Source organism: Alligator sinensis, unplaced genomic scaffold, assembly GCF_000455745.1.
Source record: "Alligator sinensis unplaced genomic scaffold, ASM45574v1 scaffold842_1, whole genome shotgun sequence".
Lineage (NCBI taxonomy): Eukaryota > Metazoa > Chordata > Crocodylia > Alligatoridae > Alligator > Alligator sinensis.
The window spans coordinates 382,420-389,478 of NW_005842295.1; positions in this window are offsets into that span (position 1 = coordinate 382,420).

The window sequence follows — 7,059 nt, forward strand, 5'->3', positions numbered from 1 at the left end:
CCATGGTGGAGCGGAGGTACAGAGCTGTGGATAGTGCCCCCTGGCATCGGGGCATATAATGGGCACTCTCCCATGTTTACTACCAGTTTATTGTGGCAGCAAAGTCATGGCAGGAGAGAATGGGCAGACTGCCCCATGGACAGGTAGGTGGGCCGGCTAGAGGCCTAACCCCGGGCATGCCCCGTCACAAGCTGTCCAAGAGAAAGGTTGGGAGTTTTTGCTTTTAGAAGTGGCTGAGTGACAGAGGGTTGCTCACATTTCAGCATATGGAATACTATTAAGAGCAGCAGGACCACTGTGGAGAGAGAACACTGCGAAGAGAACAGTAAGGAATGGCAGCTTTGGGGTTAAAGAAAAAAACAGAAAGATAAGTTGACCAATCCTTTATTCCACCTTAATTTGTTGCTCACATGATTGTCTCCCCTTGCATTTTATTACTGGAAAAGGAAAGCTAATTCAAGGCCAGAGGCCCAGAATTTCCATTCCACTAGCCCTTCTCTGCAAGATTATTCACAAACATAAACCAGAGCAAGACTGACAAGCACTTCACAAAAAGGAAATGATAGCAGCAGCTTATGTTATTTAATGGGATATGTAATTTGTCATTTTCCAAAGGAGTCAAGAAAGAGACTAACTGCTGATAACATAAAACAAACTAAACTATTATGGAAATTTTGCTAAACAACTTATTTTCCATTTACTTTAGTCCATAACATATAGCAGCATCCTCAGTAACATACCATATAGCTAACCAAAGTCTGATCCTGTCCTGCCATCATGACCATGCTTTCTAGGTCAAATATGATACTAGAAAGTTAATTAAGGCTACCCACAACTACCACTTCAAGTGGAATAGAAATCAATCACCTGTACAAAAAGCAAAAGAAGTACTGATATTACCTCTGATATATCCTATTCTTGTAAAACAGACAGTTTCATATGGCCATGTTGATTTTCTGACTAGCCATCCTTTTGGCAGCTTACCACTGTAGCAAGATCAGTACTTGTACATGATGCAGTCTCTATGGTATTCTAAGGTATCTATGTTGACATTTCATCCAATCGATCAGAAACCATAAATATTTATTCACTGTGTAGCTGTTGATAAAACTTCAAAATCAAGTGGGAAAGTGCCTTCTTTGGAACTGACAAAGAAAACTAAGCATGAAGGTTGGTTAAAACAGATAATTAATTCCATTTCAACACCTTTCATACCAAGATCTTGAAGTCCTTTAGAAAAGGTGAGAAGGCATTATTAATTCCACATGGATGGCAAAACTGACAACCTAACAGTTTAAATGCATGACTTGATGGGGCACAGCAAGCCAGTGAATCAGAAACAAAACCCAAACAATGATTTGGTCCCAAGTCTACTCTCACTTTCATACTAGTAAGTATGGGCTACTTCTATATCCTTTACAAACCTTTGGAAAATGTTTTCCTACAACAGCGCCTCCCAGCTCATGCCCAGATGTGAGCCTCCTCATCTTATAGCATGCTTGTAGTTGAGACAGCATGGGGCCTTGGGATCTACAATCAGAAGTTACCTTCTAAGTCTTTATTAGTAGTCATTTCCCTTCATACAGAGTCCCTGTTACAACACAAGGAACTGAAGGCTTGAAGGCAATGTGAGCATTTTGACACCAATGTCTCAATGGTCTGGTCAAACACTAGGTTCAAGTCACCGAATACAGTTCTATGAAAAATTGTTCAAAAAATAAAACCAATTAATCAAGATCAGAAATGATCTCTTCTCTAAAGCTATCAGGTCTGAAGGTTACATCTGAGAAACAAACTTTGATCTTTGAAATCTATAATTATATCTTCAGAGAGGCTGAAAGAATTTTAAAATCTTGCTGAACAAGGGAGAGAAATGAGGCTGATTTCTGTAACAGCAAAATCTTACTATGTCTGAATTTATAAATAATTTTATTTTGGTTGGATGAATACATTAAAAATGTTATAGAAAAGATAATTATTGTGCAGTATTTACTTAATTCTAAGATGAGTTTTTTCCTCATGTAGTATGGTGGAAAAAGCTCCTTGTTTTGAAATTGAGTACAAGGTGGTAGGAGGGCAGGAAACTGCTGCATGCCCCCCTCCACCTCTGCCCATCAACATGCCTGCTCCACATGAGCCCCACTACTGCTGCCTTCCATTTTTCTTCCACCACTGCCTTCCCCACTGTAGTAATGGGAGCTGAGGGGGAAAACATTAAGACAACACTTCAATAAGTAGATTCTATAGATGGAAAGTTTAAACAAATTTATACATTTCCCATGTATAGAATCTAATTATTGGCTGGGGGGTGGTCATTTTAAATTCAGGGTTGTCTTATATTCAGATAAATACAGTACATAAAATACTGAAACCTATTCTGTGGACAGGATGCCAATTTTAACCCCCTTAAAGGGAGCATGGAAAATGCATGAAAAGTACCTTGTCTTCTTTCAATAGAAGAATTAGCCTTCTAAACAACTCCAAAAGTTATGCAAAGAATTTCTGCAATGACTGCAATATAACAGTCTGAATTTGTCCAGAGTTCCTCCCCCCTTCTTCTTCTTCCTGTAGCAGTTGTACATGCCATTATTATTTCATGTGCCTAAGAAACCCAAAGCAGAGCCCCAACACTTATTTTAAAATCTTTCTCATTTCTTATTTTAAAATATTTCTCCACTGTAGCTGTTTTATAGGCCAAAGCAACTATGAAACCAGAAAAATTGGCAGAAGAATTCAAAGGCAGACCTGGTACTGGAAACTTCTTTTGAAAAGCAGACTAAAGACAGTTGGTGCATCCCTTCAAAGTGTACCTGCTTTAGTTCATTGCAAGGGAAAGAACTGCATTTCAGGTGCTAGTGGACCTTGGATTAGGACAAGTTCCCAGGAAAAAGAATGACTTCACTCTGAACCAAAACCCAGAGTAAGATGGTGAAGGGGGCAAAAGGATTCCTTTCACAGGCTGTGGTTCAAAGGAATCAGTACTTTATCTAATGGGAAGTAGATTGGGAAACTGAAAAAAATTACTATTTTTTGAGTTCTCCATGGAGTGCTCTGATAAGGTGCCATTAAAAAAAAACAACCTCATTTATAATTCCTTGAAAGAAAGGTCCATAAATTACAAAAGACTCTCCTTACCATAGTGAGACACCAAAATATCTGTTCACATTTTTGGCAACTAAATATTCAATAAAGGATACCATCCAGGGGATACTGAATAAAGATTTGGTCTAGGTTCTGATAATTTTGTCCTGATGTAATGAGATGACACTAATAAAAATCCTAAATGTAGATCAGTTCAGACTAGCTTAACTCATTTCTAAATACTTTAGTTCAGGCCTGGTTTTGGACCAAACAGGCCTTTGCCTTCACAATGGTGATGTTGAAAGGCTTAGCTACACCAGTATAAAAAAAAACCAAGCACAAAATAAAACAAGGCCTTAAAAACTTTTAGTGGAGTCTGGATTAAGAAGTGCACCTATTGTACCCTTTCTTATATGCTTGTACAACTATGCCTGCATCTGTCTCCACAGATGTGATCTCATGTAGGGAAGCATATGGGCTTATACCACCATTGTTTGCTAACAGGAAGAGCTCTGGCAGAAGGGACTGAACATAAAGGGTTCTGCAGACTGCCCCTCTAAACCCATCTTTGGCTCACTCCTATGCTCTTGCTATAACTGGTAGGCTACTTTGTAAGTGGGCATGGTGCCAGAATAACAGATGGGCAGCAACAAAGTCATGCCAAAGAACCAGAATGTGCTTCTAATTTGATAATTAGGGGCTGGATTCCCTTCCAGAAATGCATAAATGGCAGGCCAGGCTGAGTCTCCATGCTTAAGGGTAAGGGAACTCAGACCAATTCAGTTCTGGGTTAATTTGTTTTTTTTCTTTTCAATTTTCAAAATCAGTTTCTAGCCACAACGGAAAAAAAATATAGGCCCCTTTCAATCAAGATTAACTGCTCTTCAAGGAAAGAGGGGATTGATGAGAAGACAACCATTATGAGAAAGCTTTTATCCCAAAACAGTTCTCCAGAAGGAACACCTGCAAATCTTGGCCAAACAGCTCTGTGGCTTTGCCGAAAAAAATTATGCTGAATAGAGATAAATATAAGGAACTGATGGCCCCTTTACAAAGCAGTAAATACAGTTTTCTTGTACACAAGCTAATGGTTAGTGGAAAAGGGACAAAGAGTGTTTAAAGTAGAGTAAAAAATCCCCCCCAAAAATGATGAAAATATGTTTATATCCTCTGAACTGTTAAAGTCCTGGTTCTGAGATGCTATCAGATTACAAACAATAAATTAATGGGGGAGGGGGAGTGAATTGAGAGTAAGGGTGGGATTGCACCCCAATTCCTTTTTCTATATAAACATGTATGCATATTCATGTCTTATTGCAGCAGTCCTTTAGCTGTATTATTCTACAGACCTTTGCAGAAGCAGCATATTCTCATGGACCATCTCCTTCCCCGTTAACCATATGCCTTCCTCTTGTTTTCTGCAGATCACGATCAGCATTTGAGAACCCGCTGCTTAATGCATTATTGTGCCTCCCTCCATTTTTCTAGTACAGTTTCATAGTTTCATAGTAGCTAGGGTCAGGAGGGACCTGAACAGATCATCCAGCCTGACCCCCTGCTACAGGCAGAATGAATGCTGGGTTCACAAGACCACAGACAGGTGATCATCCAACCTCCTCTTGAATTTGCCCAAGGTAGGGGTGAGGACCACTTCCCTGGGAAGCTGGTTCCAGATTCTGGCCACCCTAACTGTAAAATATTGCCTTCTGATCTCTAACGTAATCTCCACATCTTAGTGTCATCAGCAAACTTGGACAGTGTGCTTTCCACCCCCTCGTTCAAGTCGCTGATGAAGATGTTAAACAGTGCGGGCCCGAGGACTAAGCCCTGGGGTACCCCACTACTCATATCTCACCAGTTTGAGTACAACCCATCCACCACTACTCTCTGGGTGTGCCCCATCAGCCAGTTTTTTACCCATCCAACTGTGTAGGCATCAATGCCATAGTCACTTAATAAGAGATTTTATTTCTCAAAAATCTATTTTTTTAAGAATCAGTGGCTGTGTTTACATGAGATGCTGACTGTGCAGTTGTTACTGTGCAGTCATTTAGGCTAGGGACAGAAGTTACACATAAACCAGTTTAAATGATCAGAAACTGGTTTAAACCTGTAACAGAACACAAGGTCAGTGAACATAAATTAGTTTCAAAATGGCTGAAACCAGTTTGAAATAAACCTGGTTGAATGTAGTATCAGACTTAGTCAATTGAGGTCAAATTAGTTTATGGAACTTCTGTCCCAGACGCCATGAACGACTGGTGCCTCCTGCAACTAGGGGGGCACCATAGTGGTGAGCGGGGACTGCCCACAGCCACCGGTGGCAGTGTCACAGGTGGTGGGTGGTGAGTGGGGACCACCCACAGCCACTGCTGGTGGTGTTGGTGGTGGCAAGTAGCGAGCGAGGATCACCCACAGCTGTCGCCAGCAGTGTCTGCAGCGGGGGGGGAGGGGGTGGCAAGTGGTGGGTGGAGACCATCTGCAGCTGCCAGTGGCTGCATCAGCAATAAGGTGGGGTGGGGACCACCTGCAGAAGCCGGTGGTGGCTTCGGCAGCAATCAATCTTGGGGGGGCATGTGCCCTCCACATGGCCCCCTATGCTCCCCTGTGTGTCACCTATGCCAGACCCTTCCTGGTTTAAGTTAAATCAGAGTCCTCCAGCATCCCAGCATGCTCTGTAGCCCTGGGCTGGGCTGCCTGTTCCAGCCAAGTGGGGTTGGCACTATCACTGCTACAGCTGGCTGCGAAAGCAGTGGGGGTGGGAAACCCTGTCCTGGAGTGCTTCCAGGTCTGCCTGGCAAGGGGGTAGCAGTCCTTGCCAGATGTCCCCAGCCCACCATGCCTCTCACTGCTTCAGCAGCAGGAGTTGGGGCAGGACCAGATCCCAGTAGCCTTAGGGGAAGTGGGGGTTTAATCTCCCCATTGCAAGGGGGATAACACAGGCACCAATAAGCTCCGCATGCACCTAGGCCGCAGTGGCCAGACTCCAGTAGACTGAGGGTTGGGAGGGGTTTAATCCCCATTTTGCAGGCAGTGGGCGGGCACCAACATGGAGCCCTGGGCCGAGTCCCTCTAAGGCCAGCTGGCTGCAGGGATGGGGGATGTGACCTGGCTGCAGGAGCGGGGGGAGCTAAGTCTAGTTATGGAGCCCAACTCACTGCTGCCTCCAGCTGTGGCAGTGCAGCCTGGGCTGGGGCTGCCCCAGGGGGAAGGGGGCAGGGGGCAGTACCTGCCACCTCCTGCCTCCATCCCTGTGCGGGCACTGAAGTTTGCAGGCAGGCTACAGCTGCAGCGCGGCTCCCCATGGCCCTCCCCCACCCTACTCCCTCTCCTGGCGGCAGCAGTGGCAGAGCAAACTTCTTGGGGCAAGCAGAGGTGAAGCACCTGTCATCTGCTGCTTGCTCAAGGCGGCACCAGGCACTTGGGGTGGGTAGTGACTGCCCCACAGCAGCCCATCCCTCCCACTCTCAGTGGCGGAGCAAACTATCGCGGTGGGTGGAGGTGAGACACCTGTCACCTGCTGCCTGCTCACAGCAGCGTTGGGTGCTTGGGGTGGGCTGCCACAGGCCAATCTCTGCCTATACCTCTGGGCCGCAGGGCCAGGTCAGACTGGGCTGCAGTCCTGGGCTGCAGGGTCAGGCCAGACTGGGCTGCGGTGGTCCATTGCCTTCTTATGCCACTGCCCATGCCCCTGGCCTGCAGCAGCCTGCCCTGAGTGCCTAGCATTGCTGTGAGCAGGCGGTGAGTGACAGGTGCTTCACCTAGGGCCACCCCGGCCTGGACTGTGCTGCTGCAGCAGGAGGCAGTGGTGAGTTGGGTTCTGTACCTAGCCTTGGCTCCCCCCACCCCTGCAGCCAGGTCACATCCCCCCACCCCCCTCTGAGCAGCTGGATGGTCTCTCCTCTAAGGGACTTGGCCCAGAGACCTGTGTCGGTGTCCCCCCATATCACTGCCTTCAGTGCTGCCTTAACCCCCACT